General features: G+C 35.3%; 1 protein-coding gene and 1 long non-coding RNA gene across 3 annotated transcripts in view; both read right to left on the bottom strand.

The window, feature by feature from the left end:
• Positions 1 to 24,051, bottom strand: part of LOC141394440 (uncharacterized) — a 326,009-nt gene that overhangs the window by 252,903 nt on the left and 49,055 nt on the right. Inside the window, exon 2 of one of the 2 annotated variants that reach the window (XR_012410414.1) lies at positions 23,628 to 23,710. The exons of the other annotated variant lie outside the window; for it this stretch is intronic. The gene's annotated coding sequence lies outside the window, so the exon portion shown is untranslated. Of the gene's footprint in view, positions 1 to 23,627; positions 23,711 to 24,051 lie in introns of those variants that run through there. 2 annotated transcript variants of the gene reach the window in all.
• Positions 13,400 to 15,514, bottom strand: LOC141394443 (uncharacterized). The gene is made up of 3 exons (XR_012410415.1): positions 15,348 to 15,514; positions 14,553 to 15,184; positions 13,400 to 14,158 (listed from the first exon to the last, which is right to left on the bottom strand). It is a non-coding gene; the product is annotated as an uncharacterized lncRNA (long non-coding RNA).

Below are 24,051 nucleotides of genomic sequence, written 5' to 3'. Positions count from 1 at the left end.
ATTTATTCACAGACAGAAGGGTTAACAAATTTTTGAAATTTTTTGTAAAAATGTTTGAGATATCATTTTCAATTCTCAAGTTAAAAATGCAAATTTTTTGTTTTCCGGTAAAATTTTGGTATAACGGTACTGTAAACGGAATAAAGACAACTTTTCAACCTACAAAATTGGTTTTTTAATTGTTAAAAAATCTCAACTCGTTTCCAATTTATCAGCCTTTACAGTTGTTATTTCAGGTTGCATCATTTTCAGTGACATTGTATTAGTAAAATTAAAATAAATACACATCAGCCAAATTTTATTGTTTGCAGCCATTTATTGTTCAAAAAAAAAATTTTTTTGGTGTCTACCTTCATACTGTTGCTTAAAGAACACATACTAGAGTTGGGCAATCTAGTTCCTGGAGCGGATCGATCTTTCTAGTTCCTTTTCCAAAAAGGAACTAGTTCCTTAATATAGTACCATAGTTCCAAATAGTTGCGAGAGCGATATAGTTCAATAAATCTTTCTCTCTCATCGTTATTTCTACATCCTTCATTCCAAATCATTGATGAACAAAACAGTACTCTAGCGTCGATTACTCTTAATCGCAGCCATAATTGACACAGGTACAATCAAAATTATACACATTGTTTTATAAATATTTTTAAACAATATGCAACTTTTACTATTTTAGAATACGATTAAAGTTTTAAAACATAAAAAAGTTAAGAAAAGCAAACAAAAATGCAGTGTGAAATATTTAAGAGAAAATGTGTCAGATTCTCTTTGTGCATCCCAATAGTTCCGAGTGCGATATATGTAGTTCAATGAATCTTTCTCTTCCATCGTTCTTTCTATTTCCTTCATACCAAATAGTTCCGAGAGCGACATAGTTCAATGAATCTTTCTCGTTCATCGTTCTTTCTATTTCCTTCGTTGCAAATAAATCCGAGAATGAAGTAGTTGAACGAATCTTTATTTTTGTTTTTATCTTTTGGTGGATGAATTGGCTCAAAAATAAGTAATTTGCAGCGATGTAACGAGGATATGATTTACGTTTATTTAAGAATGTGGCCGCATCTGAATGATGAAGGAACCGAACGTAAAAAATCGAAGTAAGTGTGGAATTAAATTAAGGAAATATAGTATACAAACATGATGAAATTATAAGGTGGCGTAAAACTGCCAGCTGATTGGTTTCAATCTGTCAAATATTTTGTTATTGTGAATAAATTGTATGAAAACGTAAACAAACATTTTGACATATTGAAGAATTTTCGGCCAAAATAGAGTTGTTGTTGTGCTACTTACGTGACCTGTTAAATAGATCTTGGTATACAAATGAAAGGAATTATATGCACTGTTGGAACTAAAGGAACTATATAAATGCAAGAGCCGGATATAGTTCCAATAGTTCCTTGTACCTAATAGATCTTTGGAACTAGTGTTCCGGAACTACACAACTCTAACACATACCCAGCAAAAAAAGAATTTGGAAGTTGTGCAATGGGAGTTATGTTTCACAACATCTTTCGATGTATTTTATAAGCAGATGCTTAAGAGATCCCTACAAAAAAAAACAGTTCGTTGATCCCTATCCAGCGTTAGCATTTTTTTTCTAAAGACAAACAAGTAAGAACGGCGTTAAGTTTGGCCGGGCCGAACTTGTTATACCCTCCACCACGAGTTGTATTGAAGAAAAATGGAAAAATTAGTTTCCTTTCCGAAATTCGTAGGTACCGTTCTATGGGGGGCTATACCAAAACGTCGATCTATACCGACAAATTTCTGGCGGAAAGTTTCTAGACTAAAAAAAGACTAAATACAAAATGTCCGATACTTCGGTAAGATGGTACGCTTCTATGGGGGATAAAGGAAGACTTGGACCTATACTGATAATTCTTTTCTGGAATATTTTATAAACCCATGTTATACCCTCCACCACGAGTTGTATTGAAGAAAAATGGAAAAATTAGTTTCCTTTCCGAAATTCGTAGGTACCGTTCTATGGGGGGCTATACCAAAACGTCGATCTATACCGACAAATTTCTGGCGGAAAGTTTTTAGACTCAAAAAAGACTAAATACAAAATTTCCGATACTTCGGTAAGATGGTACGCTTCTATGGGGGATAAAGGAAGACTTGGACCTATACTGATAATTCTTTTCTGGAATATTTTATAAACCCATGGAAGACAAAATAACAAATTTCAGTCATTTCGGCGGGATATTGACGTCACAACCTTCAGAATTACGAAAATCAGGAGGTACAATTCTATAGGGGCTATATCGAAACATGGACCTATATTCACAAATTTCAGTCGGAAAGGTTTTTACCTCCAACATAGACTAAATACCAAATATCAGCCATTTCAATTTGTTGTTATGGCCACAACCTTCAAAATACCGAAAATCGGGAGGCACCGCGCTATGGGGGCTATATGCAGCCGTAGACCTGTACTGATAAATTTCTGGTGGAAAGTTTTATACCCTAAACGAAGATCAAATTTCAGCAATTTCCGTGGAGTACTGAGGCCACAACTTTCAAAATACCGGGAGGTACCATTCTTTGGGAGCTATATGAAGACGTGGACCTATACCGACAAATTTCAGGTGGAAAGTTTTACACCCCAACGAAGACTAAATACCAAATGTCAGCCTTTTCGGTGGGTTATTGTGGCCACAACCTTCAAAATACCGAAAATCGGAAGGTACCGCCCTATTCTGGCTATATAAAGGCGTGGACCTGTACCGAAAAAGTTTTGGTGGAAAGTTTTATACCCTGAAGGAAGACTAAATACCAAATTTCAGCCATTTCAGAGGAATATTGAGGCCACAACGTTCAAAAAACTGAATATCGGGAGGTACCGTTCTAAGGGGGCTATATGAAGGCGTTGACCTATACCGACAAAGTTCTGCGGGAAAGTTGTGTACCACGAACGAAGACTAAGTACCAAATTTCAGCCATTATGGTGTGATAGTGACACTAAAACCTTCAAAATACCGAAAATCGGGTGGTACCGTTCCAGGGGGCTATATCAAAACGTGGACCGATATAGCCCATTTGCAATACCAAACATCCTAGGAGTAACAAAAACTTCTGTACCAAATTACAAAACTATCTTTAAAATTGCGAGGTGTATCTTGATTTCAACAGACGGACGGACAGACGGACATGGTTATATCACCTTAGAATTTTACCCTGACCAAGAATATATATACTTTAGGGTCTCTGGTGAATATTTCGATGTGTTACAAACGGAATGACAAATTTAATTATGTATATCCTCCATATTATGGTGGAGGGTATAAAAAGACTTTAAATTTCTAAGAATTTGTTATAAGATAAAGAAATACAAGCGAAACACGAACATTTTGCGGTAATTCGCAAGTCGGAAATTCTTAATGGAGTGGAGTTGGAGTCCATGTCGGAAGCTAGTGATGGGAAGGCAACAAAAAGCGGGGTATACACGATTAGTTTTGACTGTCGGTTGCTTGTCAGTGTGGGCGCTCACTTTTGTCAGTCATCAAGCAACCACAAAATAGTTTGTGGTTGCTGGACTGTTTGACAGTAATCGATAATTCCGAAAAATCGACAGTCAAAACCGATCGTGTGTACCTATGGTACAATAAGGAAGGTAGAACAGGGGCTGGATTCTTGTTCTATGAAAATTTGAAATGGAAAATATTTCCTTTATAATTTCTTTCATTTGACAGTTTTCTCCTTTATAAAAGTTTTCATTTCACATTTTCATAAAAACAGAATTGAGCCCCAGGTTCGAAAAAACGATAGAAATTCAACCCTACACGTATGCCCGCTTCCTGTCAGAATTGTTATACTGGCATATGCAACAGGTTGCCTTTGTTTGTTTGATATTTTTTGCCATTTTATCCAATTCGTTAAAACAGCGCGAAAATGAATGAAACATAAATATTTGTTTTCAAATATATGTACATCGAAACACGGTCAAAAAATTATTTTCAACTTAAGTTTGATAAATATATTCTACAACGGCTCTGTAATTAACGATTTCATTGCAATTAATTTTGAATCTATTTTGAAAACATTTTTAATATTTTTCAAAACAAACACATACACACACAAAATATAAACTTCACATTGGCAAAAGTCGGTCACTCTCAGAAAAAAAAATTGAAATCAGATGTGAGCTCTGTTATACCTTTCTATTTATACCATGTGTGTACCCCGCTTAATAACCCTTTTGGATGATGCATGACAGAACTACCAGGTAGTGGTATCACACCAGCTGATCGAATATGAAAAGTCAAATCCCTTTATAAAAAAATTATTTTTGTTGTAATTTGCCCAACAACATAAAGAAAGTTTTGACAAAACATATTCAAAATTTTACGATTCCACTACCTGGGTAATTGTGCCATGGGATGATGAAGCAAAATCAAAAAATGGTATAAGTAAAGAGGTAGATTTAAATGAAAACAAATTATAGAACCCTTGTTTTACTGAATTCCTAAAACTTCAAAATTAGTTAACACAAAAGCGACAAGTGCGTTTGTTTACAATGTATTTATGTATAAGCCTGAAAAAAGTGGATGCAACATAAATGGTAGTTTTTTTGGCTTTTAACTCCTCCTTCAGCCCTTAGATCACACCGCTACCACCATAAAGCCAAATAAAATGGCGCAAAAAAATTGGTAAAGATCCAAATCCAAATGTGTAGTCTGACTACGTTCGTCTGTAATGCTTCTGTTTCTTTTTATCTCATACGTTGTATTCTGCAGCAATGCTGTTTATAATTATGGGCAAATGGCCATGTGACATCAACATGTTCCCCTTCTGCGGAGAACACGTTTATTAAACGGACGACGCCTTGGTTAATTCAATTAATTATTCCTTGCTGATGTGTAGACCTTGTCTACATTACTTGATTGATCCGATTGGACTTATTTTATTTACCACTTTTGGTTGTTTAATATGAAAATATAGTTAAAGTATTTAAAACGCATACATATATCATGCTGTTTGCAATTGTTCTTGTTCAAGAAACCGTAATACATAGCGGGATCTATCCTTGTTAACGAAAATGTGGTTTGCTTGACAAATGCTTATACGCCATTTGTAATTTCTACTTTTAAGGTTAGGTTTAATTAATCCGAACGGATTTTTTTTATTTGTTTGCGTTGGTTAAAACGATAAAATTCAGTAAAATATTGTTAGGCACCCAGCCAATTGATAAGCACACAGCGATTTGGCACACAGCCTTTTGTTCAAAAATTTAGGAACATATCCTTTGTCATCAGAAATTCACAAAAATCTTGTTAAGCACACAGCCATTTGATAATTTTATTTTTAATTTTTTTTTTCACTTATTTATTTATTTTTATTACTGTCAGAGGATGTCTGCTCTGGAAGCCGTCCGAAGACGAACTTGCTAAATGGTAGTTTCTCTAAAGACATGACGAGTAATTTAAACGTATTTTTTGACGAAAGAGTAGACCAAAATGTGAGATTTTTACAGTTGGCAGAGTTAATTAGATATGTATCGTTTTTTTTTTTTTTAATGAAAAGTGAAAATATCAAAATTTAGAGTTACTTCCCCTTTGTTGAATAGTTGCGATATCGTCGGTGTCATGCTTAAGTGTTCCATACGCCATTTGCCCGTTTTGAGATAATCGCATTATAATGTTTTGCGTCACAACTGTGTGGAGCTGACTAAAGCAAATATTTATATTTTTGACTTAAAATATTAATAATAGTATATAGAACATATTTGCAAAAATTTAGAGGAATATGTATTGTAATATAAAAGTTATAGAGCTTTTTTTTTAAAAAGAATTTTTGTCGATTTGTTCCATATCCGCACTTATGACACAAATGTGAAATATTGAAAATCACATGCAACAAAATGATAAAAAAAAATCCATATTTGCCTCAATAAATTAAATACTTCTAAATCGAAAATTAAAATTCTGATTTTAGAAATGTGTTTTTAAACTTGTAAATTTTTCAAATATTAATTTCATAACTGAAAAAAGTGTATGCTTCCCCGTCGAGTGGATATCTCGGAAACTAGAGCAGATAGGAGAAAGCCGACTAGAAATTCAGAAAGAGCATACCGGAAACCCTAGAAACCACCTGTATCTCAAAAAGTCAAAAATGGCGTAAAAATGGAAAACTTGTCGTGTAAATTACCCGTTAAACTGGGTAATCGATAATAAAGATGTATAACATAACATTGATACTATACATCGGCAGATGGCGCTGGAGGTCTAACTAATGTTAATTTACAATATGGTGACATGCATTTATGTTATTCTTGTTTTCTTTGACGTCGTGTTCTGTTAGTTGTCTCTTATACACAAACACCATCTATGATTTAATAGTAAAATTGAACTGCATTATGCATCTTGTCCAATCTTTACCATTTTATTTATGTCTTTGTCGATAATTTTAAAACTATGTGGATGCGTCGTTACATACGCTATGTTCCAGAACTAAAAAGTTTTTACAATTTTTGCCACTTATATCAGTTAATAAATTGCAGGGACTGGCTAATAGACTAACATTTGACACTTGGAAATGTGAATGCATCTCATTGTAGGCACAGACTTTCGGACATGCTTAGATGATGTTTGAGGTGTGTGTGATTTTCTTGTACATAAGTACATACATATATATGTACATATGTAAGTATGTATATGTACATTTATACCCCCCACACAATTCGCTAGAATTTTTGCTGCACACCAAAGTGACGAGAATCGCTACAACAAATAGAGAAAAATGTTTTATGTCGACCGCAGCACAGGCCACGACCGGCCATTTGCAAAGTTGACTCAGAGAAAGGATGAGGGGGCTAAAGGGAAGTAAGAAAGTAAGGTGAATACCAATGAACAAGCAGCCAGCAAATGGATGGGGCCACGACTTTAGCACATTTGGTTCGATTTTATTTTTAGATGTGGACAGATTTTGTGTGTCGATCGGTTGTTGGGAGCCAAGGTGGTGCTGATTTGACTGCCTGAACTGTGAGACATTTTGCTGACGGAATATTTGGCACAGACCAAGTGACTAATATGATGTTATGGTGGAATGCTAAGAGATTCAGTTGTTAACGTACTAGCGGCTATCAAAATGTTTTTCTTTCATATATGTACATATTTATTTTATTTGACCTCTATAGAGATCTCATTAGATTGGAAAATTATCGCGTTATTTTCAATATGAAAGCCCTTATATATATTTTTTGAATTACAGTTAGGCACTAAAGTTTACATATACCCTATGAATCTCGAGTTTTAGGGTAAGTAATGGTTTTTATGAAATTCTTACTAAACAGTTTTATTTCTTCTCACTAGAAAACAATTGCTTTGTTTTGGAAATGATGAAAACTCAAGGTAAATTTATATAAGGTATATGCATGAATTACAACAACTAACAAATTTACAAAAACAATATTAGTTGTGTCTTTTTACTTTTTCAGTAATAATTATTCAGTAACTTCTTTTCAGAGAGTAAAAGAAATTTTACTCTTTGATACGAAAATAGAGAAAAAAGTAAAAAGACAACATTTAGTAAACTTTAGCAAGATAACAGTTGATAACCAAAACAAAAACATTGGCGCCAATGCATGAAAGAAAAACTAACTCCAAAATAATGAAAAGTTCTTCAATTTTAAGCAAAATAAATAAAAAATAATTAATATATTAATAAAACAATCAATAAATATAGCTGAATCGTAATATTTATAGTATTTTTCCACAAAAATAAGAACAGAACATGTTGTTATAACAGATAAAATTAAAAAATGCATTACTGAACTTCAATGCATTTGGTGCGGAAACTTTTTTCGCGATAGAGAAAAAATTACACCTTATTTCATAATAGTTTTTCATGCTCTACACGGCTATGTGGTGGTATTTTCGATATCTGCAAAAAAGTGCAAAAAGTTATATCCCTAATGTGTACTACCAAACAATTTAAGGAACTAGCAGCAAAATTTATTCATTTATTGTTTGGGAGAATGTTCCTGGATGTCTGATATATTTTTTAGAAAAAAAACTATTTTTGGTTTAATATTCAGGATCTTCAATGTTTTCTAGGATCTCAAGATCAGCAATCTGTCAATAATTTTGTGGTTTTTATAAAGTACGATACCTAAAAACGCAATGAAATCCCCAAGTGTCCGCTTTAAAGATTAAAAAGAAACCTTCCTGGATGTCGAAAGATGTACGTTTTTCCTGATATTTCTCAGGAAGCTAATAGATTCCACGCAATTCTGGGCTTTAAATCAAGTTTGACAGCTCATGGTAGCATCAGCTGGCCTGATGCATCTATCTGTATAATCGTGCCATGACTTTGACTGAACGTATAATATGTGTGTTCCCGTACTTTTTAACGCTAAAAGTTGCAAAAGAGCGAAATGTTAAAAATTAGTTCCACATACTAATTGGTTCAAAAATTACGGAAACAGAATTTTGGAAATCGGGAGGTACTGTTCTATGGAGCTATATGAAAACGTGGACACATGCAGACAAATTTTAGGTGGAAATTTTATACCCCCAATGAAGACAAAATACCAAATTTCAGCCATATCGGTAGTGTAGTGAGGTCACATCCTCAAAATATCTAAAATCGGGAGGTACCGTTACATGTTGTCTTTATCAAGACGTGAAACTATACCGATAAATGTCAGGTGGAAAGTTTTATACCACCATCGAATACTAAATATCAGCCATTTCGGTGGGATATTAAGGCTAAACCCTTGAAAATACCGAAAATCGGAAGGTACCGTTCTATGGAGGCTATATTAAGACGTGGACCTATGCCGACAAATTTCAAATGGCAATTTTTTATACCCCCAACAAATGTTAGCCATTTCGGTGGGTCATTGAGGCCACAAACTTCAAAATACCGAAAATCGGAGGGTACCGTTCTATGGAGGATATATGAAGGAGTGGACCTATACCGACAAATTTCATACTAAATACCAAGTTTTAACAAAAAATATGAAATAAATGAAGATTTAACAAAAAACTCAATGTGTCTGGCCCAATCATGAATGAAAATCTGAAGTTGAGCTCAACTCAATGGGGCCAACAAATAAGAGCATCGCCTAATGGAAAAAGGTTCAGTAAATGTTATTTTACTTTTATTAACCAAAAATAACTCATTGCATATGCGAATTTTTTACTACAGGTTTGGACCGTTAAAAAAAATATGTAAGGCAAAAGGCTGTACAAAACCTCAGATATCAAAAAGGAACAGGAGGCGGCCCAAACAACGATTAAAACTTATCGCCCACGGAAGAAACGATTTATAATCTTATTGGAATGAAATCTTCCGTAGAAGGCGTGACAGTGAACTCCATTATACTTGACGATGATGGGGAGATGCAGCGAATATGTGAAAAATATTTAAATACCGCTTTTGAGGACACACGACCAAATGAGACCAAATGGACATTTTAATCTGTGATGAAGGAACGGTGAAGAAATCGACAAGTAATGAGGCGAGCGCAACATCCTTGCACATAATTAAACGTGAGCTGGATGTTCAAAAACAACTTTTAGAATCCATTAAACAAATCGAGGCAAGTCAAAAAAACCCAAAGCGAGCATCACAGAAGAATCTACAAATCAATCGAAAAATTGGCAGATGTTAAGAAAAAAAAACAGTACGAGGCAATGGAAAAATTAAAAGAAAAGGGCCTGGGTAAAATGAAGCGTCACAACCAGAGATCATCAATGAGTTACTTGCCCCCGTAAGCCAATTGAGCACGCACAAGTTTTTTGGGCCTTTTGCTTTTTTAACGCATGTGTTTTTTTGCACTCGGTATTTTTTCCACCACCACAAAAAATACTTACATACGTCGCATCAAGACCGTTGCTTGTGCGTAATAAGTAAAACAAGTGTCCATCGTATTATGCACTGTATACAAAACACGCAATCGTAGATAGTTTGCCAATTGGCTTATCAAGTAGAAGCACACACACAACACTACAAAAAATAAACAATTCGTCTGCTCCGTCGGAAAAGGTCGTAAGTCCACTTTTTTTGGAAATCGCGTTTTTGTTACAGGATGATAGTACAAGTCGAAACACGTCGTATGATACGAAGAAATTGGTAGTATGTAGCGTTTTTCTGTATGTTTTGCCCTTGTCGGAAAAGGTCGTAAGTCCACAAAACGTACAAATTTGAGTACGAAAAGGTCGTAAGTCCACAGGAAAATGTATACTTTAAAAGAATACTACAGCTAATGTAGTTCAGATATAATGTTTAACGTCATCCATGGTTGGGGTACAATGCAAAAAACTAGCCTACACCTTTGGATGATAATCGGATCATATTTGGCGGAGCCAGTGGACCAAATTTTTGAACAAAAATGTGATAATTTCTATATTGCAACGAAAAATTACATTTGAAATCTATTTTACTCTATAAGCGAACTGATTATGAAAGATGGACTTTTGGCTTTTCATTGATACTAATTGGGATGCTGTATGTGTCCAAATACCATACATATTGCAAAATTTGTGAAAAAATCCCATTTTTTATTGTTTTTTGTTGATATCTTACTTAATATTTAAAAAAAAAATCAAGTATTTTATGATGTGCTCATACGGAATACGTCCTTTGTGCTTTGCAAAATAAAAATATTGAAGTTTCCGCTGATTATATTGCATTTGTAAGCCGAGCCGTATTATCATACACTTGTATGTATTCGGATCATAATTTTTTAAAAGTTTTAAGAACGCTTAATTTTTTGATACCATTCGGATGACGCAAAAGTGACGGGTCTGTGTGGTTTAAAATACACGCCAAATGAAGATCATTTGTTTGAACTGAACTTATAGGATCAGTGGAAGAGTTAATCTCCAAGCAACTAATAATGGAATAACTGCATTGGAGTTCTCACCCACTTTTATATTATTCCGTCATTTAACCTCCACTTCATTGTAATTTGCATCAAGAGTAAGGTCAACAGTTTTTTTTCTCTTATAACCTATTTTACCGAAATTGGTCCTGCATAAATTAAAATATGCACCAAAAATTAATTTTTGCCAATTTTAACACCATTTGGTAATTTTCATCCACAAATACTATCCGATCATCATCCACAATTATTATTATCTTTTAAATACGTCCTCTAGCGTGATTACGGATACACAACAAACAACTAAAACGGTGGGACACCGTATGTATTAGGCTAAAACTCTGTTATCTGACCATGTTCTTCAATATAATTGGCATCAACGGAACATTTATGCTAACGAGGTTATATACACTTTTATACGGGCAAAATGTGCCTCATCGAAATAATGGATTTAAAACCCATGTATGTTTGGACGAAATCCGTTTCAGACAATTTGGAGTCGATTTAGCAATGTCCGTCCGTCTGTCTGGCTGGCTGATGCGCTCTCTAATCGCTTTTATTTTTGTTGTAAGAACTTGTGTTTGCTGCCCCCATTACGGCAGTACAAGTCCTATCAGGGGCAAGTCCATACTTCCTGAGAAAATAGCCCAGAGTTGTAAAAAACCCCTATGGCACCAATTGTAGAGGTTGGAGCGCACGTTAACTCTCGAATGGACCTGCAGATTTGGTCCATACTTTGCACATCGTAATATTTCTACGGCGCTAAGGCCTGCTATCGAATCGCTTTTATCTTTGTTGTAACAATTTTATTCGCCACCATTACGACGGTACAAGTTTTTTTTATGTTTTTCGTGGGCAAGTCCATGCTTTCAGACCATCTGAAATTACTGGTGGGCACAATATCCAAAAGGAATGACTCCCATAATAAGATCCACTTCCAAAATGGACTATATCGTCCATTCCTTCAAGTACATCCTCGGCAACGCTTTTGAGCTTCAAACCGAATATATTTTTTGTCGGCAAATTCCAAAAGGGGGCACAAAATTCGTTATCCGAAGATTCGATATTGTCAATAGATAGACGTTTCAATTCACACAGGCTGAGGGTATATCTCTGTCGGCAAAGCCGACTGATACTTTTTTACTTGTTTAAATATAACTTACGTGAGTGAAACGTGGATACCAGTCCAAATATTAAAAAAATATTCATTTTCAACCAAAAGTGTTGGTCCATTAAACCCGCTAATTATTATCTGATCACCATGTTAAATTGCTACTTTCTTCTATGTCCTAAACTCAAATCATTCAATATCGCGCCGATCGGAATATTACTGCGATCTACAGCACAGCTACAAAGCCGGGTTTGGTCCATTTCACACCTTTCGATAATAACCAACATCTAATGGGGTCACTTCTGGTCGAAACCCGACCGCTCCACAAAATTTCGTGACGATCGCTCCAAAATTGAGGCCTGGAGTTTTATTACAATTGTTAATGGATGGACGGACACACATAGCTTGATCGCTTTATCTCGTCAAGATATGAAAAAATGGCAAGGGGAGAGGGTCTACGATGAATACTTCGCGATGTTACACGAATATTGGACAAAACAAACGTATAATACCCTTTCCACATTGTTTTGTAAAGTATAAATATTTTATTTTAAAAACGTCCGTAAATTGTAGGAAAAGGTCGTAAGTCCCTACAAAAATACAAAACTGTACAAGGAAAAGGTCGTAAGTCCAAAGACATCCAATTATCTCCCAAAGGCGACGGAATTTTATCAAACAAAATACAGGTATTGAAGCGGAATAAATAAACGAAGAATACTGCCTTTACCACCATAATAAAATCTTTAACACAGAAAGCTCTGGAAAGTTTTTTCTTCCTCCTGAAAAATTTATTGAGAGGGACTTACGACCTTTTCCGACGGAGCAGACGAATTGTAATTTTATTTGTTGTTGTTTCGTTTGTGTATGCTTTTATTTGCTTGGAATGTTATGTGTGGTTTTGCATGTTCTTTTAACGTTTGAAAATCAGTGTTAGAAAATTATCTTAGCTCTCATTCTCTCGGAGAGCACGAGACAATCGGTTGAATTACAAGGGTTGAAAACAATACTTGATGCGCAATGAGCAAAAAAGTAAGACAGAAATTGTTATTGTGTATTTAAAACTACTTGGCAAAGCATACGCAAGTGTCAAAAAATATCCATTTTTAAATAACTTATTTTTTGAGTGGCTAGCCACACTCGTACACATTTTGAGAATGGCAAGCAACACTTGCATTCATTATTTAGAGTAGCAAGCCGCACATACGCTTGTTTTTCAGCATGTGGCTTATGAGTGTCAAAATCGGCTACTTGCGCACTTCTCTGGTCACAACCAACTGATGAAGAAATTACGAATGCAGGAGTTGGAGTACAAATTGGCAAAATCGAATCTGCAATTGGAACAAGTGAATGAAGGAATTTCTTCTGAAATGAACTGAATAATAAGACTTTTTAATTACAGTGTAACATGAATTCAATTTTAGTTTAATTTATTTAATTTATTGCATGCTATTTGAAACAAGTTTTTTTGCTTTTTTGTGTTTTTATAAGAAAAACTTTTTTAGTTTTAATAAAATGAACGTAGTTACTACTAAAATTAAATATGTTGTATAGTATGTTGTGCAAATCTCGACCAATGTTCGCCCTTAGGTTTTGTGCGACAGCAAGATATTAATTGGAAGTAGAAGAAGGTGAGGGGGGTCTCCGCTTCAAGTGTTCCAGGGAATTGCACCCCTTACACCAAGAAGACAGCGTCAACGGTTCTTCAAAACGCCGTTTGTCCTTCCAATTATATTCCGATATTTTGCGTGGACTTCATTGAAGGAAATTTTTTGAGAACCCACTTCAGGAGCTCTATGGGGCGATGGAAGCCAAGGCTGTTTATTTTGAGAAGGAGCAATTTGCAACTTGCACATGAGTCCAATCTATGCATCCGACCAGGCCTGGATTTTTATGCTTCTCATAAAATTTCAAAGCAATGCGTCTCATTTCCTCAATGCTTTTTGGAACCTTAATCCACATAGGACAGAGATGGGCTTCAAAGACTGTCACAACTTCTGAAAGGATATAACTAAATGTTGATTGCGCCACAGCAACATCTGAATCCTTCCCAACCTCAGTTTGATATACACCTTCAGCGAAAAATCGTAATGCAGCGCTCAACTTGATTATCGGTGGAACTCCAAACTTTTTTCTTCGTAGGAGTATGCTGCGTTAAGACTTCTAACTGGTATTGGAATGACGGTTTGCTTACCCGGTAGTATTTCTTGAATCTGCTGAAAATGTATCGAATGTTTTAATCATGGTACAATCATTACAAGGTAGGACACAGCAAACATATGATTACAATTTTCCCTGAGGTCCTCCTATTGTGTCAAAACAGTTTTGACAAAGTTGACAAATAACAAATTAAATTAATTGAAAATCAAATTACATATACATATACATAAATAAAAGAAAATCAAAATAAATACACATAAATAAAAACAGAAGTACATTATTCGAAAGCAATAATTATGGATTATTATTATGGATGGGTGCAGTCTGTCAGTAAGCAAGGGACCAGATAAATGTAATACGCCGTTTCTGTTGTAATTGCAGCTTACCAACGTCCCACTTCTGTGTTGTGTCTGTTCGTACTTTATTTGCTACTTTTAAACGTGTACTTACATTTGCTGCAACTAGGTGGTAATCCGAGACGATGTTTGCTTCTCGGGGCGATCGTACATCCATCACGATAGATGAATGCCTTTCATCTATTTGATTTCTTGTTTTTGATCTGGAGGCAGCCGGGTCCTTGTAAAAGTCAAGATGCTTGAGTCTGCTGTTGCTAACTACCATGTATTTTTTCGCGGCGAAGACTATCACCTCATTCCGTTGTCAGATCTATCATTGTGGAGACTTAATTTTCCTACTGTTTTATTCGAATTTTAGCAAGTCTTTCATACGTTGCACAAGATTTTTTAACCTCCAACTAACTGAAAATCAGCAACTTATGCTTTATATCATGGCAGCTAGATACAGTGTGTCACCTTTAGGTGTGGTTGTGACGCATTTCCCTGTTCTTCTAATTGATTTCTTGCAAAGCATGCTGTAAATTACGTTCAGTTTCATTGAGAATAGCACCTCTCTACAGTATGGTACAAGCCTTGGCATCCTTTCATTTGGTAGTGAACGTGAAGTTATCATTACCAATTGTCTTGACTTCAAAGAGACCAGCTCCAGAGCGACATCCTCTGCAGTCATTTCTGGCGGCACTGCAGGCACGGGCACTGTGCAAATAACCACTTTTACCCAAATGTCTAAAGGAAATAATACAAATATTATTTCAGAAAATATAAAAACAGTACAAACTGACAAGATTTCAAATAAACAAAACTTGTTGCGTTTGTTATTATAATATTTGAAGTTATAAGCAAACCTGCTTCAGAGTTGTTTTTTCGAAATTTTGTCAACCTGACCAACCTTCTAATAATTGAACCATGGGTTTGAGCATTAACTTTGAGAGACAATGGTGGTTGTGTCTGCGACTTATTTGGAGACAAAAACACCGACCCACTTTTTAAATATGTTGTATCTTGAGCCACCGTGATACAGTGGTAAGCACGCTAGCCTTGCAATCAGAAGATCTGCGCTTCAATCCCTGACCAGAATATCAAAAATTTCGGCGCTGACGAATGCTCTCAGTCTAATATTGGCTTATATTTCCTGAGCATTTCAATGATAAAAAACATCTCTCTTGCAAGTCCCGGTCCACACTACAGCGATTTCATTGAAAAATTGCATGAAACTTGACATTCTTAGATCGAGTTCCTTACTACAGTAATTTCATGATATTCCTCTACTATGGAATTCGATCTAGGGACGCATAATTGCATGAACTTTTTTTAATGAAACAACTCAGGTGTGGACCTGGACTAGGAAGCGCTGATATAAGAGAAGTCTCCCTTGTCGTATTGAAACTAAGGAAACCAACAAATTAGATTAAAATATATGAAGGTGTGTGTGTGTGAAGGTGTGCAAATTTCTGGAGAAGGAAATAGCATTTCTCGGAAACTATAACCCATGTATCATTCTTCTTTTGTTAGGTAGGCATGATACCTTCATGAAACGTTGAGATATTTTATTTTTCCTCATGTATCAAATTTTAGTGAAATGCCAACTTTTGTGAAGTAGAATGTTTAGGGAACAGCATGGAACAATGTTTAGAATTCTCAGAAAGATGTCCGAGAGTGTCCTTTTTCAGCCCATTTATACTTTTGTACCCGTCCAATTACGCCGTCTAACACCTTTTTAAATTTATTGAAATTACATGGGTAAAAGTGTGTGTTTTTATACCCTACACCACTTTGTGGGGAGGGTATTATAAGTTGGTTTTGGCCAAAAAGTTTGTAACGCATCGAAATAATGGTCGTAGACCCATACTTATATATACCAAAATGATTGTCTCGACGAGCTGAGTCGATCTGGCTATGTGTGTCCGTCCGTCAGTCCGTCCGTCTGTCCATCTAAACCTTGTAATCACGCTACAGGTCGCAATTTTGATCCGATCATCACCAAATTTTGGTTGTTGATGAGGGTCCCGGAGGGGAAGAAGCCTATTGATTTTGGTGATGGTCGGATAATATTCAGGGGTCGGAATGGGCAAAAAACTTATTTGGGGAAAAAGTCAACGTTTTATTTCAAAGCAAATATCTCCGTATCTATAAGGGGTATATCAAAGACAAAACCTGCTAATGAAAGCAGAAAATATCACCTTTACAACGATGTATAGTGGGTTGTCGTAGGTGGTCAAACAACGAAGATATCGCAATAGCCGCTTATAGAACACAACTTTTCATTTATTCGGTTTTAATTCTAATGACAAATAACACAGCTTTTGTTGGGGACTTTCCAAAAACAATGCCTGGCTATGAAAGTAGAAAATCCTGCCTTTACAATGATGCAAAGTTGGTAAGCGTAGGTGGCCAAATAACGGAGATATCACAATAGTCGGTAAAACATCCCATTTTCCACTTTTAAAGAAATTACGCTACAGGTCGTAATTTTGATCGGATCGTCACGAAATTTTGGGTGTTGTTGGGGGTTCCGGAGGGGAAGAAGCTTATTTATTTTGGTGATGGTCGGATAATATTTAGGGGTCGGAATGGGCAAAAAACTTATTTGGAGAAAAAGTCAACGATTTATTTCAAAGCGAATATCTACGCTTCTATAAGGGGTATGTCAAAACCAAAACCTGCTAATGAAAGTAAAAAATATTGCCTTTGCAACGATGTAACGTAGGTTGTCGTAGGTGGTCAAACAATGAAGATATCGCAATAGTCTCTAATAAAACACAACTTTTCATTTTTGCGATTTTAACAATAATGGCGAATAGCACAGCGTTGGTTGGGGACCTTCCAAGAGCAAAGTCCGACTATGAAAGTAGAAAATCCCATCTTTGCAATGATGTAAAGCATGTTGGCGTATGTGGACAAATAACGGAGATATCACAATAGTCGGTAATACATCCTATTTTTTTAATTTTTTTGTAATTACGCTACACGTCGTAATTTTGATTGGATCGTCACGAAATTTTGGGTGTTAATGGGGGTCCCACAGAGGAAAAACCTATTGATTTTGGTAATGGTCGGTTATTATTCAGGGGTCGGAATGTGATGGTTGATGGTTGGCGTACATCCCACTTTTCCATTTTTTTATTTGAGTTATTCTGACGATGCACTTAAATGCGTTTCAATAAAATTGACCTGTATTAATGAAGACATTCAGAGTAAAGGCGCTAAGCTATCCCAATTTTAATAATTTGAATTTTACCAGTCAAAAGCTTATGCACAGGGGAAGTAGTGTAGGGTATCACATAGTCGGCCCCGACCCGACTATAGTCTTGGCTCACTTGTTCATACATGGGAAACGGTATATATAGCTTTTGTACACAAATGGACAATTTTTATACCCTACACCACCCTGTTGTAAGGGTATTATGTGTTAGTGCATTTGTATGTAACATGCCTAATGAAAAGAGATAGACCCATAGTTCCTTCTAGGGATATGCATAGAATCACTTTCTGAGTCGATTTATGCATGATATAGCTCCCATATATATTTTCGGCCGATTTGAGGTATTTGATGCGCCAAACACGCTGTACCTGTCCAATTTTGATGACATTTGGAATGCGTAATGAAATAAGGTCTGTAAATAAATGTGCCAAATTATATCGAAATCGGTCCAGATTTGGATATAGCTCCCATATATATTTTCGCCCGATTTAAGGTATTTGATGTACCAAAGACGCTATGTATGTCTAATTTTGATGAAATTTGGAATGTGTGACGGTGTTTGGTCGTAATCTGTTCACATTTGGATTTAGCTCCCATATATATTTTACCTATTCACAGTGGTGTAGGGTATCATATAGTCGGCCCCGCCCTTTTTGTAGAAAATTTACTTATGATGAAACTAATGTATGGGGTATTGTACATGGTAGAACAAATATAAGGTAAAGTTAATACTACAACAAATACAACTCGAACAACAACCACAAAGGAATTTGTTTTTGTTTGTAAGGCCCATACCTATATACGGACGTATACCCAGGGCGTGTGTGGTGAAAAAAGTAGAACACATGTATTCTTATGCGAACTACCGAAATACGTCGAGCGTATACTTTTTTGAAAGTTGAACAAATTCAACTATGACAGAACGCACAGTGTGGCCAAAATGGGATTTTTGTGCCAAAAATCTGTATTTTCTAAACGGTAAAAGATAGAGCTATGAAATTTGGAGGAGATGTTTATCAGACAGTGGACTTATATTCCATGTAGTTACGTGATATTCGGTCAACGCCTTCTACAGAATTTTATTGAATAAAATATTTTTTTCATAATTTTTAAGTTTGTGTAATATATATGTATTAAAATCAGAATTTATAATTTTTAAGTGTTATTTAAAATAAAGATTTAAAGAAATAAAAACATAAAACAGAATTTTCTCTAATAAAAACAACTTAAAATATTAAGAGTATGTTGCATCCATTGTTTGTGCCTATTCACAAATCGATTTTTATTTCTTCCAGCTTCAATCCACATTTCTCGTAACTTGGCGCAAAAACGTGATGACATGTTTTTTATCAAGGTTTCATCGATAACTGCATTTGATGAAGTTGGAATATTGTTAGTAATGTACTCCTGAATGCTTCTCACTTTATTATGTCGAGGCGTTTTTAGCCATATATCAAATAAAATATTGTGTGGAACTTTAAGAGACATGGTAATACAAAAAGTGGAAATGGATAATAAATAGCAAATGATAACTTGAAGTTTTAAAGTAGCGGGCACCTAAACAATCGAAATCTCAACTTTCGGTTAGGAACTGTGTTCACAACGTTTAAAACCCTTAATATGGGGCAGTACCGTTATATGGGGACTATATTAAAACGTGGACATACACTGACAGCTTTTATAATAAATGATTCTCACTTGCAGAGAACCCAAAATATAAAATTTCAGCCAATTTGGTTGGCAAATGTGGCCAGAAACACCAAAAACTCTTCAAATGGGCGGTACCGTTGTATGGGGTCTATATTAAAAAATGGACCCACTTTGAAAATTTTTGGTAGGGAGATAGTGTACTCGTAAATAACCTTATATTTCAATTTTTAACTAAATCGGATAATTGTTGTAGGTAAAATCCTGAAAATATATAAAATCGGGAGGTACAGTTATAGGGGGTCTATATCCCGGCGTCGCACGTGGTCGCAGCTAATTTATTGAGAAATTGATAGCTCAACAGCTCCTCTAAATTTGTGTACTATTAGAACTGCGGATAACCGCGGGGCTTTTTAGTTATATCCCATTTAAAAAGACCAATATAAGATATACACGTAGAAAAGGTTCCAAAACAAATCCGGGTTTTCTACAGAAGTGTTACACAAATGCAATTACTTTTAAACATATTTTAATACGTCAGATTTCGTACTATAGTTTAGCAAAAAGAACCATTAAAATTTTTCAATAACTCGCGACAATATGGTCCACACAAAATCGACAAATTTCGCTGTGTTTTTGAGTATTCGTTTGCCGTAAAAAAAGTCCATGTTATAGGTACCGTTACATCAAAAATAGCGGTACAACCAACGAAATTTTTAATTTTCTCTCATAGCTAGAATGTTTTCTATCCCTCCATGTAAAATTTTTGTAAATTTTTAAAAAAATTTTTTTGGCATTTTTGGCACAAAATATTGAATTTGGCCACACTGTGGAACGTTATTGTTTGTATGTGTGTGTGTTTTGTATTTTAAAAACAAAAGCCCAATAAAACATGAAATACAATTCATTGCAAAGGAAAATTATTTGTTTTACGAATGAAATCATTTAAGTAAGTTTCGGTCGCGGATTTTGTGTTTTAAATGTGATTTGGGACTCAACGTATTTGGGTAATACGGACGCTCAGAGATCGTTGTTTTGGTAGGTTGGTGAAATATTTGTGTACGTCCCGTCGTTATTTAGGTTTAGCAGTAACGTTACTGCCAGTTGTATTTGTAAACAAAACAAGGAAATGTCTATAAATTATTGGAATTTAAAAAACGAATAATTTTTCACATTTGGTTGAATATTTTGGAAAACATGCATGAAAATTCGTTACATTTTCAATTTTTATGTTTCCACATCATTCCACTAAATTCATAAATTCTCGCTATTTATGTACAGTGGTGTGAAAAATAATAAGGACAGTGACATTCACAACTTTTGGTCGCTCCTAAAATGTGTAAAATGGAAGAATTTGCGATGGAAATTTGTTTTTGAAAATGTACATGTATTGCAATAAGAAATCCCGTTACGATTTTGTTTTCTATCTGTTTAGTTTTTATACAAAACAAATATTTTTCGAAAAATCCGTGATTTCTGCTGTGAAAAATAATAAGGACAGTATTTCGTTTTAGTAAAAATAAATTGATATTATTTTTTTGTGATTCTTTCTTGTAAGTAAAAGTTTAAAATGAATTAATTTCTATTCATTAAATGTTAAATCTACCGGTATTTTTTAGTTTTTCTTTGCAAATATGGGTAAAAATACGCATTGTTATCACGCTACTCGAGAAATTATTAAATGTTTACATAAAGAAGGAAATTCATACAGAAAATGTACAGAAAAAGTATAGAATCTTTAAAAACAACGGTGGGAGATGCAGCTAAGTGAACTTCAAAGATAAAAGTCGTAGCAGAAATCCAAAAATTGCACCTGTAATAATAAATGCGTTATTCGATGATTAAAAAAAGATCCTTTTACCACATCTTTACAAATAAAAAAACTACTTAAAAATTAATTTTGACGCATCAACAACTCCTAACACACTCTGTGGTGGCCACATTAGAGTTCACAGTGTCAGAAAAGTATCATTTTAATCGAAAAATTATACACTTCTCACGTAGTGGTGTAGGGTATAAAAATATTCAGCAAATAATACAGGTTGCTAGAAATCACATCGCTTGGTCTAAGAAAAATTGAATACCATTCTTTGGTCTGATGAAACCAAATATATTTTTTTGTTCCGATAGAGGAGTTTATCAGTTTGAAGACCTAAAAATCAATAATATAACCCAAAATATACTCTGAAGGCGGCTAAATATGGCAGAGGTAACAGCATGGTGTGGGGCTCATTACATGTGGGGGCTCTATACAGTATTCAAAGTGTTTTTGAAATCACCAGATTACATTGAAATTTTGAAAAATATAATTCTTTCGTATACTGAATGGGGTGTGCCTCTCAAATGAGTCTTCAGCAAGGTTAATGGCCCAAAAATGACGGCAAAATGAAAAAAGGTGTTCCAGGATAATTAAGTTAAGTTGTTAGAATGGCCCATACAATCCCTTGATTTGAACCCGATTGAAAAATGTTGTGGAATGAAGTTAAAAAATCAAGCAGGGGAAAGTATCCATCAAACTATGGCGACCTTTGCCAACTTATACAGGTTGCGTAGGACGCGATACCAGTAGAGAAGTGTCAAATTTGGTCGACTCGATGCCCAGACGATGCGCTTCCGTTTTAGAACACAAAGGATCGTCTACAAAGTATTAATGACACTGAAACACTTTATCTACCATTATTTAGTAAAATCCTGCATTAATTTCTTTCAAGTTTGGAACTTATTTAAAGATGGCATGAAGTGTCCTTATTATTTTTCACACACCAAACTACGACATTTCGCATAAAATATAAAAGATAAATAAAATATGTTTACAAGCAATCTAAATATTTTTATAATACCTTTCTTAACATTTTAAGAAAACAATAAATTTTGTAAACTAATGGAATTTTCTCTTTTTTAGTCAGTTTTCAATGTAATCTTGGTTATGGATTGAACTGTCCTTATTATTTTTCACACCACTGTATATATGTACGTTTGGACGAAATCCGTTTCAGACAATTTGGAGTCGACTTAGCAATGTCCGTCCGTCTGTTTGGCTGACTGGCTGGTGCGCACGGCAACTCTTAACGGATGAACCGATTTGGTCCAAAATTTGGAGTTCGCAATATTTTGTCCAAACATAGTTTAGGTTCGGTCCACTCCTTCGGGTACCTGCCACACAAAATTTCGGAAAAGTTCAGTTTAGGACCAGCTCTCGAATCGCTTTGATTTTTGTTGTAACAACTTGTATTCACGGCCCCCCATACGGCGGTAAAAGTTTCATCTGGGGCAAAACCATACTTCCTGAGCCTGAAAGGTTCAAAAAACCGCTATGACACCGTATGTAGTGTTTGGAGCGCAAGATAACTCTCGAATGGATCTGCCGATTCGATCCAAAATTTGGCCTTCATAATATTTTGTCCAGACTAAGTTTAAGTTCGAGGGTAAGCCATATCGGTTCACTCCTTCAGGTACCTCCCCCACAAAATTGCAAGAATGTTCAGAAAAATTGTGCGCACGATAACTCTTGAAGGGAGGGACCGATTGGGTCCATACCAATGACCGGCTCTGCCGTTGGAATACCCCTACTAGAAGCCGATATATTGCCAAAGAGTAAAACTTTGAATTTGTCTTCACATGAGGTTTTCCACATTCCGACTCCAAAATATTATCCGACTATCTCCAAAATCAATAGGCTTCTTCCTCTGGGGGCCCACATCAACCCCAAAATTTCGGGACTATTCGATCAAAATTCCAACCTGTAGCGTGATTACAAAAAATGGAAAAATTGGATATATTACTGAATTTTGCGATATCTCGGTTGTTTGCCCACTTACTCCAACATACTTTACATCAATATAAAGGAGATCTTTTCTTCTTCCATTGACAGGATTTCCTTTTGGAATACTCCTACCAGAAGCGAAGATATTCACATAAGAAAAAAACGTTGATTTTTCTCCACATAAGCTTTTTGCTTATTCCGACTCCTGAATATTATCCGACCACCACCAAACTTAATAGGCTTCGTCCTCTGTGGGACCCGCATCAACTCCCAAAACATTCGTGACGATCCGATCAAAATTGCGACCTGTAGAGTGATTACAAAAAAAAAAAAAAGGAAAATGGGATGCATTACCGACTATTGCGATATGTCCGTTGTTTGACCACTTACGACGACCTACTTTACATCGTTGTACAGGTGATATTTTCTACTTTCCTTGCCAGGTTTTGCTTTTGATATACCTCTTAAAGAAACAGAGATATTGGCTTTGAAATAAAACGTTGACCTTTTCTCCAAACAAGTTTTTGCCCATTCCAAGCCCTGAATATTATCCGACCATCATCAAAATCAATAGGTTTCTTCCTCTGTGGGGCCTCCATTAACCCCAAAATTTTCGTGACGATCCGATCAAAATTGCGACCTGTAGCGCGATTTCGAAAAAAAATAAAAATGGGATGTATTACCATATCTCCGTTATTTGGCAACCTACGTCAACTTACTTTGTATTATTGTAAAGGTGAGATATTCTACTTTCGTCATTAAAATTAAAATCGCACAAACGAAAAGTTGGTTTGTATTAGCGACTATTGCGATATCTTCGTTGTTTGACCACCTACGACCACCTATGCATCGTTGTAAAGTTGATATTTTCTACTTTTCCTAGCAGGTTTTGCTTTTAGATGCGGAGATATTCGCTTTGAAATAAAACGTTGACTTTTTCTTCAAATAAGTTTTTTGCCCATTCCGATCCCTGAATACTAT

The sequence above is a fragment of the Musca autumnalis genome, unplaced genomic scaffold (genome assembly GCF_047663935.1).
Source record: "Musca autumnalis isolate F117 unplaced genomic scaffold, ASM4766393v1 scaffold_2, whole genome shotgun sequence".
Classification (NCBI taxonomy): Eukaryota; Metazoa; Arthropoda; class Insecta; order Diptera; family Muscidae; genus Musca; species Musca autumnalis.
The sequence above is the reverse complement of the archived record's forward strand: the minus strand, read 5'-3'. Positions and strand labels throughout refer to the sequence as shown.